The 11,568-nt window shown below is 43.9% G+C and overlaps 1 long non-coding RNA gene across 2 annotated transcripts; it reads right to left on the bottom strand.

The window, feature by feature from the left end:
• Positions 1 to 279: 279 nt before the first annotated feature.
• On the bottom strand, positions 280 to 10,385 carry LOC132530291 (uncharacterized). Of its 2 annotated transcripts, XR_009543757.1 has the most exons (4): positions 9,069 to 10,385; positions 3,449 to 3,587; positions 2,455 to 2,547; positions 280 to 582 (listed from the first exon to the last, which is right to left on the bottom strand). It is a non-coding gene; the product is annotated as an uncharacterized LOC132530291 (long non-coding RNA). The 2 variants fall into 2 exon arrangements; XR_009543758.1 differs by lacking the exon at positions 3,449 to 3,587.
• Positions 10,386 to 11,568: the final 1,183 nt, after the last annotated feature.

The following is an 11,568-nucleotide window of genomic DNA, read 5'->3' on the forward strand; positions in this document are numbered from 1 at the left end:
TCTAACTTTTTTAAAAGGAAATTATGTCATGTTGAACAATTGAGGGCTGGTCAAATAAATTATGGCACGAACGTAATATAGAACACTATCCAGATTTAAAAAATCGATAGTAGAAGAATGCTAATAACGGGAAACTCTTGCCAATATATTAAATGAAAATAGCAGTTGTAAACAATGGGCACAAGAGGGTTCCATTTTTGGTAAAATAAGAAGTTGATAAAATAATGTTTTCAAAATATTAACTAATAATATGGATGAATCTCACAGACATCATTTTTTTAACACATTTTAAATATTTATTTATGTTTGGCTGTGTTGGGTCTTCGTTGCTGTGCGCGGGCTTTCTCTAGTTGTGGCGAGCGGGGGCTGTTCTTCGTGCCGGTGCACGGGCTTCTCATTGCGGTGGCTTCTCTTGTTGGGGAGCACGGGCTCTAAGTGCGCAGGCTTCAGTAGTTGTGGCACACGGGCTCAGTAGTTGTGGCTCACGGGCTCTAGAGCACAGGCTCAGTAGTTGTGATGCACCGGCTTAGTGGCTCCGTGACATGTGGGATCTTCCTGTACCAGGGCTCGAACCCGTGTCCCCTGCATTGGCAGGCAGATTCTTAACCACTGCGCCATCAGGGAAGTCCCTCCCGGACATCATTTTGAACAAAAGGAGCCAGATATAAAAAGTGCACATTAAAAGAAATCAAAATGGTGTTTACCTTCATGTGTGGGAGGCAGGGGTGCAGGGAGAATGGATATTGACTGGGAAGGAACATAAGGGAAAGTTCCAGGGTGCTGGAAATATTTTGTCTTGAGCTGGGATGTCAGCATGTAGGTGTCCACAAAAGTAAAACTGTTTTGAGTTGTGCACTTAAGATGAGTGTTCTTCAGGCACTTTATTGTTTGTGTGATAAACCTCAATTTAAGAAAAGTAAAAATCTTTCTGCTGATTGTCCCGTGCCCTGCCCCTAAACACCGCCACCATCATATTAGAGCATCCAGTATGGTCGGTCACCTGTTCAACGTCTGGAGAGAGGTGTGAGGGAGCGGTAGTCCGAGCAGCAGCAGAGTTAACACCCAGGGGCGTTAGGCCATCGGCAAGGTGCAGCTTCACACTGAGGCTCGGCTTAGTCTCTGATCCTACCCATGAGGATAACCCCATCTTAAACTGTCCTAGGGTATGAAAAGATGAGAGGAGAATATGCCCCAGGAGAGGAGGGGGATGAAGGTGAGCGGTGGGGAGCACAGACACTGAAAATATCTAGTTCATGAAATTCCTAAGCAGAGAAAGTGGTTAAATGCCTCCCATTGCAAAGGTATAAAGGAAGGAGGGAAAGAGAGAGGGAGGAAGGAAGGAAGGAAGGAAGGAAGGAAAGAAGGAAGGAAGGGAGGAAGGAAGGGAGGGAGGGAGGAAGGGAGGAAAGCAGAGAGGGAAGGAAGGAGCAAAAAAGACTTAAAAGATGTAGCTAAAATATAATACAATTATGGATGATTTTTTAAATTTTCGCTTGTCTGTATTTTCTCAATTTTTGTTTTTTACAATTGTGTATTATTTTTGCAATAAGAAAAGGAAGCTGTTTGTTCTGCTTCATGATACTTACACTGCATGCCGTGGTGGGAAGTCAACAGTTCCCAACAGGTCCTGTTCAATTTTGACCTTAGGTCAATCCACCCTGGTTTTACGTGACCTCAGGTGGACCCACCCTTGTCTATGAGCATCTTGGGTAATTTATCACCTTTAGGATTGTGCAAGCAACATGACTTTGTTGGGAGTCTTTTTTCTTGATAACAAATTACTAAAGACATAACCCAGAAAGAAAGTGTGCCCAGGAGCACGTATGCGCAGAGCAGGCTGGTTTCTCTCCAGCGCTACACACAGGTGGGCCCTAGGCACAGAGCCGCAAAGGAGGGGGTGGGTTACCTTAGGCCACCAGGGCCTCGGCTTTCCATGCTCCTCCCCGCTTTCAACACTTGTTCCCAGGAAAGGTTCTGTAGTCTCTTTCATACTGAATTTAAAAGCACTTAGAGAGAGATCAGAGCTCTCAAGGGGCTCAGAATCTAAGATCAGAATCTAAGCAGAGACGCTCTAGTTGCAGATTTCTGCAAAAACAATCAACCGCTGCACAGGTGTTTTAATGATAGAATAGGAAGCCTGCGTCAGCCCTTGAATAAAAGCTGCCACCAAGTCTGCCACTCTAAGGCCCTGACCCCACCCCAGCTCCCACCCCAGGCACCGCTCCACGTTCCCTGTTCCTGCCTGGGATGGTCCGTGGTTGTTGGCACGTTGTAAAGCCATGTCAACATTGACTGGACCCCATTCTACACTCAGTTTGGTGACCAGACGCCACTGAACAGAAAGTTTGAGGCAGGCTGTATTGCCCCAAGAGGCTTCTCTGGGGGAGGTGGGCTCATCAAGTACCAGAAAGATGCAAGTACAGACGGTCCCCAACTTACAGTGGTTTGACTTACAATTTTTCCACTTTATGATGTTGCAAAAGTGAAACACATTCAGCACTCGCTGTCACTGCCCAGCATCACGAGAGACGATGGTCCCGCATTTCCCTGGTCCAGGAAAAGATCCAAATTCCAAATCTGAAGTACGATTTCTACTGAATGTGTGACGACAGTCAACAAACCAATACCTTATAACCACTCTGTACCCAGACAAGCATTGTTTTTCACTTTCAGTACAGTATTCAATAAATCACATGAGATATCTCAACACTTTATATAAGATAAGCTTTGTGTTAGATGATTTTGCCCAACTGTGGGCTAATGTAAGTGTTCAGAGCATGTTTAAGGTGGGTGAGGCTAAGCTATGGTGTTTACTACGTCGGCTATATTAAATGCATTTTTGACTTAACAATATTTTCCATTTACAATGGGTTTCTCAGAGTGTAACCCCATTGTAAGTCAAGAAAGATCTATAGTTGGGACCAGTAGGGATAGTTTGCGTAAATGATTGAAGGCAGGACAATGATGAAACTCATGTGGCTGGAGCAGAGACTTCTAGATGGAGCTCCTTCTCCCCAAAGGCTGGAGCAGAAACTGAAACACACTTATTGATGGACAGATGGATGGTAGGATACCAAAGAGTGAGCTGATTAATTTGTATTTTATCTTAAAAGTGATAGTGAGTCAAACAAATGATACTGAGCAGCCCAGTGATAAGTTGAAATTGTACTTTAGAAAGATGTATCTGCAGGATGGATAAGGAAGGGAGAACTGGTGATGAGGAAGCTAGGCTGTAGCCTACTCCCCAGGAGAGAAAGCACTTAGGGAGCCAGCCACAAAAACAGACATTGTGAATTAAGAAGCATTGGACTTTAGTGCCTCATTGGGTGTGAAGGGTTCAAATGAGGAAAGAATCGAAGACAGTGCTGACATATAAACCTGGAGAAATCTGATACATCCCCTAGCTCTTCCCATTCGTTCATTCACTGAACACCAGTTGAGCACTTACCATGTACAAAGAGCTAGAGATTTTTAAAAGATGGGTAAGAGAGACAGCATGTACTCTTGAGAGGCTCATAGCCTAGTGCGAGAGAAGACAGAATCCACAAAATGATGTGAAGATGCAGGACTTGCACTTGGTCGGGGTGCTGCAAAGCATGGAGAAGGGTCTTTAATTCTCATGACAGGTACTGTCATCGACATGAACCCTGCTCCCCCATGCTGGCTCATTCTGTCATGGCTTTAAATAGAGGCAAAAGCTGGAAAATTCCTAAGGGGCTGGGTGGGGGGTGGATCTCTGGGACCAGTGAGAAGGAGAGCACTGCAGATGGGAAGGAGCCCCAAGAAGCATGTCTCCCTTTCCTGAGCACAAGGTGTGGTGGGTGGACCCCAACGGTACCAGGTCACCTCACATTTGGTTACATCCCTTCTTAGATTCTCACGTATTTTTCCTCTCACTATTCTGCAGATAACACTGAGAGTCCTTGATGCTGGAGCTGGAAAAGATAGTTTAGTATATACAACCTCATCTGTAGACGAAGAAAACTTCCCTTTCAGTGCTCCTTGTTCTTCATTCCTCTCCATTTGCTCTTACTAACAAGGCTTAACTATGCTGGGTCATTAGAAAGCTAAGTGGGGACTTCCCTGGTGGTGCAGTGGATAGGAATCCGCCTGCCAATGCAGGGGACACGGGTTTGATCCCTGGTCCGGGAAGACCCCACATGCCACAGAGCAACTAAGCCCGCGAGCCACAACTACTGAGCATGCGAGCCACAACTTCTGAGCCCACACGCCACAACTACTGAAGCCCGAGTGCCTAAAGCTCATGCTCTACAACGAGAGAAGCCCCCGCAAGGAGAAGCCCGCGCACCACAAGGAAGAGTAGCCCCCGCCCGCCGCAACTAGAGAAAGCCCGTGTGCAGCAACAAAGACCCAGTGCAGCCGAAAATAAAATTAAATATTTTAAATAAAAAAAAAGCTAAGTGATAAGTACACAATAATTTTCTTTTTTTTTTTTTAATTTATGGCTGCATCGGGTCTTAGTCGTGGCATGCGGGACCTTTCGTTGTGGCACTCGGGCTTCTCTCTAGTTGTGGTGCTCGGCCTCAGTAATTGTGGCGCGCGGGCTTAGTTGCCCTGTGGCATGCAGGATCTTAGTTCCCCGACCAGGGATCAAACCCCTGCCCCCTGAATTGGAAGGCAGATTGTTAACCACTGGACCATCAGGGAAGTCCCCATAATAATGTTTTAATGGAGTCACAGAATGGTGCTAATAGCTGGTAATGACTTAATGTGTTTTTCCTTCTAGGGTCATTTACATTTTATAATAGAAAGTTCTTAAACACTCTTAACAACAACAACAACAAACCCCAAACAAATATTAATAAAAGCCAACAAAACAAAATGAAAACAGATGAAGGTATGCATGCCCCCAGGTGGATTGTATCAGATTAGAGCAGAAGAGGGTAGACAGGCTTTCTGCAGAGGGGAGTAAGAGCTTCTCAAATTTCACCCTCCAAACCCAGGTTGCTGCCCCCTTGGCCTTCTATGAACGCAGCTGACCCTGTACATACAAATTCTTCTCACACGGACTAAGATGATGGATGTATGACCTAACTGGGAGAAAGGGGCAGGTGGGAGATAACAGTATGAAGGCAAGAGGACACCAAAGAAACACAAGACATGAGTGATGACAATCCCTCACTCCTCTTTCCTAATACTGGGATTTGAAATTATTTCACAAGCAATGTAAGGTATGTAATGTCACTTGCATCTCAGAGATACAGATCAGTGAGTTGGGGTCAGAATCCCTGGGAATCATCAAAAGACAGGCCATCTATTTTCAGTGCTGCTGCTGATGAGCTGGGACCCACCTTCCCACAGGAGGTTGACTGTGTTCTCCAGTCTTCTGGCCTGACTTCCTCTCCAAACAATGTAGAAATGTGTGCACTGTACAGAGGCCCAGCCAAGGGGACAGAGAAGCTGAAATCCAGCTCATGCTCAGCTCACTAAGCCTTGAATCATGGGCAGGTCTGCACCGCACCAGAGAAAAGAGCACTTTTTTTTTTTCTTTTTTAGTGGTCTGACCAAAGAAGTGTCTGTACCTAATTTGAACACAGGAATATGTAGGTTAGGGACATCTATCTACTTCTTGTCTCCCTGGAACCTACACAAGACTAAATTGATGCCTCTGGAAATAAATAAGCTACTCTCGGTCTCTCCAACGGTCCATGTCAGACCATGCCAAACAAAACAGTGCTGAATTTAAAAGAACACTGTGAAGAGGAATCTCCCTTGTCTTTCCAAGTCCCTTGAATGAGTGTCCACTATTACCCCATCTATTCAACATTGTACTGGAGGTCCTAAACAGTGCAACAAGGCCAGAAAAAGAAATAAAAGGTTTAAAAACTGGACAGCAACAAGTAAAACTATATTTATTTGTAGATGACAGGATTATATAGAAGAAAATGAACAAATTATTAGAATTAAAAATAAACTTAGGGCTTCCCTGGTGGCTCAGTGGTTGAGAATCTGCCTGCCAATGCAGGGGACATAGGTTCAAGCCCTGGTCCGGGAAGATCCCACATGACGTGGAGCAACTAGGCCCACATGCCACAACTACTGAAGCCCACATGCCTAGAGCCCATGCTCCACAACAAGAGAAGCCACCACAATAAGAAGCCCACGCACCACAGTGAAGAGTAGCCCCCACTCATTGCAACTAGAGAAAGCCCAATGCAACAGAGACGAAGACCCAATGCAGCCAAAAATAAATAAATAAATAGATAGATAGATAAATAAATTCATCAAAGTCACTGGCTATAAGGTCAATATACAAAAATCAATCATATTTCTATATACAACAAAAAAATTGAAAATGAAAAATATTTAAACACTATTTATAATAGTATCGAAAATATAAATACCTAAGAATAATTCTAACAACAACAACAACAAAATGTGCCCAATCTCTATGCTGAAAACTGTAAAACATTTCTGGGAGAGAAATTAAAGAAGAACTAAATAAACAGATATTCCAACATAAATGAGGGAGAGTAATCTATATAGTAATAACATTTCTATATTCTACTTAAAGTGATAAAATATTAGTTCTAATTAGACTGTGAAATATTAAGTATGTACATTATAATCCCTAGAGCAATCACTAAAAACATATACAAAGAGATATAATTTTAAAACTCAATAGAAAATTAAAATGGAATACTAAAAAATATTCAAATAATCTAAAACAAGGCAGAAAGGGGAAATAAAGGAAAGAAAAACAGAGAACAAACAGAGAAGAAATAACAAAATGTTAAAACAACCTAAATCCAGACATATCAATAACTACACAATTAAATGCAAATGATCAAAACCACAGGTCAGCAAACTTTTTCTATCAAGTGCCAAATAGTAAATATTTAAGGACTTCTCAGCTATATAGTCTGTTATAACTACTCAGCTCTGCTTTTGTAGGGGAAAAGCAACCATAGAAAAGATTTAATCAAATGAACATGGCTGTGTCTCAATAAAACTTTATTTACAAAAACAGGCAACTGGCAAGATTTGACCCACAGGCATAGTTTGCTGGCCCCTGGTCTAAACACATCAATAAAAAGATAAGAGATTTTCAAAGTGGATTAAAAAACAAGACCAAACTATATGCTGTCTATAAAACAAAACAAAACAACACAGACACACACCCTGTCTTAAATAATAAAAGGATGAAAGGAAATGTACTGTTTAAATACTAACCAAGAGAAAGCTGGCGTGGCTAGGTTGATATCACAAAGTGGACTTCAGAGCAAGAAAAATTACCAGGGATAAAGAGGGACATTTTGTCGAAAGACAATTCTCCAAAGGCTCTAACATTGTCAACATCTTGTGAGCAGAGGCAATGACTGTCTTGGATCTGGAGTATCTTTTCAAGGATGTTGTACAGTCAGCAGCGCTGGAAATAGAAATGGCCCTTCCCTCCTTAGCAAGGGGCTGGTTTGTTTTCATTCTAGTAGAATAAGGATAATGTCTCCCTTTTGGATCAAAGGTCAGGAAAGTCTGCTGCCCATTATGAGATTTGGGTGCTCTAATCTCAGGGATCCTCTGCTGTGATGCAACCCACTGCATGTACAGGTGCCATCTGGTCCCCTTTGCATCATCCAGTGGGAAATGGGGCTCAAGGCAGTAGTGCACATGCTGAAACTATGGCTACTGCTTTAGTGGCCAATAAAGTCCTGTGACATTGACCTGGGAGCCTGTGTCTTCTGTCAGTACCCATAAAACTGTGGCACGATAGCTTGTTAGTTTGCAAGGAGGGTAAAACCTCAGACCCTTCACTGTTCTTACAAATGATAAAAAGGGTCACCATGATAACACAGCCATTCTAAACGTGTATGCACCTAACAGCAGAGCTTCAAGATGCCTGCAGCAAAAAGTGATAACACTGAAAGGAGAAACGGACAAATCCACAATTACAGGTGGAGAGTTCAACACTCCTCTCTCAGTAATCACTAGAACAAATAGAGAATTAGCAAGGATACAGAACTGAAAAACACCATTAACCAAATAACCTGATTGATATTTCTAGACTATTTCACCAGATACATTTTTCCTGAAGAACATTCATCAAAAGAGACCATATCCAGGTCATAAAACAAACTTTGATAAATTTAAAAGAAGTAAAATCATATAAAATATGTCCTATGACCATAATGGAATTCAGAAATCAATAAGAAAAAGATAACTGGAAAGGGCAGGGCAACTAAGCCCACAGCCTGCAAGTAGAGAGAAGCCGGCACGTCACAACGAAGACCCAGCGCAGCCATAAATAAATAAATAAATAAATAAATGAATAAATAAATAAATAAATAACCCAACAACCCTCTCGCATGTATTTAATCTAGAAAAATGAAAACGTATCTTTACATAAGAACCTGTACACAAATGTTTACAGCAGCACTAATTATAATTGTTAAAAAGTGGAAACAACCCAAATTTTCTTCAACCAGTGAAAAAACAGTGGTACCTGCAGCAACACAGATGAATCTCCCAGGCGTGACACTGAGTGAAAGAAGCCAGACCCAAAAGGCTACCCATTATATGATTCTATTTATATAACATTCTGGAAAAGGCAGAACTATAGCCACAAAGAATAGATGAGTGGTTCCCAGAGGTTACAAGCCGGGCAAGGATATGACTACAAAAGGGCAGCACGGGGAGTTCTGGTGTGATGCAACTGTTCCCAATCCAGATTATGGTGGTTACACCCTACATGTGTCAAGTCCTGTAGCACTGTAATTTTTTTTTTAATTTAAAAAACTCAATGTTATTGTATGTTCACTTTAAAAACAAAATAAAATAAAGACACCATATGAAACTTAACAGGCAAGACACAGACTGGTAGACTATATTCATGATACATGTGCCTAATAAAAGACTTATATCCAGAAAATATAAAACATTCCCAGAAATTGTAGGGAAAAGACAGACGAACCCATTAAAAAATAGAAGATCTGAACAATCATTTCACAAAAATAAGTAACCTAAAAGGTCAATAAGTTAGTAAAGGGGCTCAACATCATTATCCATTAGAGAAAACCAAATGAAAGCCACAAGGAGATCTTGGTACATACCAAGAAATTGTTTTAAAAACTGTTAATGCCGGGGCTTCCCTGGTGGCGCAGTGGTTGAGAGTCCGCCTGCCGATGCAGGGGACGCGGGTTCATGCCCCGGTCCGGGAAGATCCCACATGCCGCGGAGCGGCTGGGCCCGTGAGCCATGGCTGCTGAGCCTGCGCGTCCGAAGCCTGTGCTCCGCAACGGGAGAGGCCGCAACAGTGAGGGGCCCACGTACCGCAAAAAAGAAAAAAAAAAAACTGTTAATGCCAACGGTTGGCAATGATGTGAAGTAACTAACTTTCATATATCAATTCAACTTTGGGGGGGAAACTGCTAAGCAGTGTCTATTAAAACTAAACATATACTTATCCTATGACATAAAATGTCCACTCATCTGTATAAACCCAAGATTGTGTGCATGTACTCACCAAAAGACCATATGAATGTTCACAGCACCTTCATTCCTAATAACTGAAAACTGAAAACCAAAATGCCTGTCAATGGTGGAACGGATAAATTAATTGTTGTATATTTCATACAATAGGATACTACCCAATAGTAAACAAACTACTGATGTACGCATATACCATGGATGAATCTTACAGATATTACGTTGGGTGAAAGAAACCAGATGGGAGAAGGCACACTATTTGGCTGCAATTATATGAAGTTTAAGAACAGGCAAAATTAATACACAGTAATAGAAGCCAGAATACTGGTTACCTCTGGGGTGATAAGTATTAACTGGGAAGGAGCAGGTGGACACCTGGGATGATGAGGTATATTTTCAATATCCTATATCTTGATCTGGGAGCTGATTACATGTGTAAAAGTTCACCCAGCTGTTCTCTTAAGATCTGTGCAGTGTATTATGTGAAAGTTATACCTCAATTTAAAAAAAGGGAAGAAAGATGAGGAATGAAGGAGGAAGGAAAGAAAATGAAGGAGAGAATGAAAGGAAGGGAAAGAGGGAGGGAAGAAAACGAGACAGAGATGAATATGATCTCCAGGGGAGCTCCTCAAAAATACGTTATTGGGTAGGTACTGTTGTCTGCATCTTAAAGACGCGACCACGCCGAGGTCTGTTGATGTGTTCAGTGTTCAGTGTCACAGAGCGGGTGTGTGACGCGAGCAGAGGCTGGAACCCCGTGTGCACGACGCCAAAGCCTTTGTTTTTCCACCTACTATCTCAAGTCACCTCCTCCTAGAAAGGTGACCCCAAGAAATGCCTCCCTGAATTGATCATTTCTTGGTGGGAAGGATGTCTATCTTACATCCTTTTCAAACAGGAAAGCAGTTAGAGGAGTGTAGCGCTGAGTTCTGTTGAAGTGGAGCCCGACAGCGCCGCGTCACTCACACAGAAACGCAGATTCCGCGGCTGATGACGAGCCGCAGCGGACCACCCTCCCCGCCTACGACAGGCGGAAGCAGGCGCGCGAGGGCCCGGCTCTCGCCGCCCCTCCCCGCAGGTGGTCGGGCCTGGCAGCTCACCTGCGAGCGCGCGGCTGTGAGCTGGCGGCTCAGGCCCGCACGCATTTATAAGGCGCTATTTTGGTCGCGCGTCCTGATTGGCCGGCCGCGGCTGAGGACACGCTCGCGCGCGCCGCGGGGCGAGGCGGAGCCGAAACCCGGGGGAGGAGCGCTTCCGGCGGCCTAGAGGTCTGACGAGTCCGGGGGCTGCGGCGTGCGGGGCTGCCGAGCTTCCCCGAGGGCGATCTGGGGCCGCCGTGGCCACTCAGCAGTCTGTCGGTTGGGTGACATTTTAACGAAAGAGCCTGTGTCACCGAAAAGGGGCTGCTAAGAATCAACTGATTCACGCTTTTGGAGGGAGTTGCCAGAAGCCCTGACACTCACGAGCCACATGGCGGGAACTGCGAGAACCATAGCAGACGCGAGCTCGAAGCCGCTCGAGTGTCAGTTCCTGTGTGTACAAGCGCTTGCCAGCTCCCTCTGCAGACCTGTCTTTCTGTCATTCTTACCTCGCCCTTTGCTAAACCAGCCCTCTGCGGCCGCCAGCCCTCTGAGGCCGTCATCCGACTGTGGCCGGGCCTCCATTCCTCTCTTACCTCGGTGCTGTCATTTACCCTTTTCTGAAGCAAGAGGAACAAAACACTCCCTGGACGTCTCAGGAGGATCTCATTTCCACCACATTCCCCTATCGTGGTCAGAGCCACGTCTGGCCTTCCCTGTGTCCATCAATCAGGTGGTATTACTTCTCTGAGTTTCAAGGTTTTTTCTTTTGGTGACAGAGGCTGGTTTGAGCTTCTTTGGTGAAAGTTACTAAATAACTACAGAGTGTGATTCACGGAAAATCCTATCGTGCTTAAAAAGATAAGCAAAAAGGACCATCTGAAGGCACCACTAGCTATTGGATGGGAACTTAGCTTGAAAAGGATTCTGTTTAGGAGTTCTGTTACCTCATTAGAATCACAAATATTACCTCTGGTTGCAAAACCCTTAAAGGCCTTTGAGATTTCCTGAGCTCACAGCCTTGAAAATCATTTGCATTTAGATA

The sequence above is a fragment of the Lagenorhynchus albirostris genome, chromosome 12, assembly GCF_949774975.1.
Source record: "Lagenorhynchus albirostris chromosome 12, mLagAlb1.1, whole genome shotgun sequence".
NCBI lineage: Eukaryota > Metazoa > Chordata > Mammalia > Artiodactyla > Delphinidae > Lagenorhynchus > Lagenorhynchus albirostris.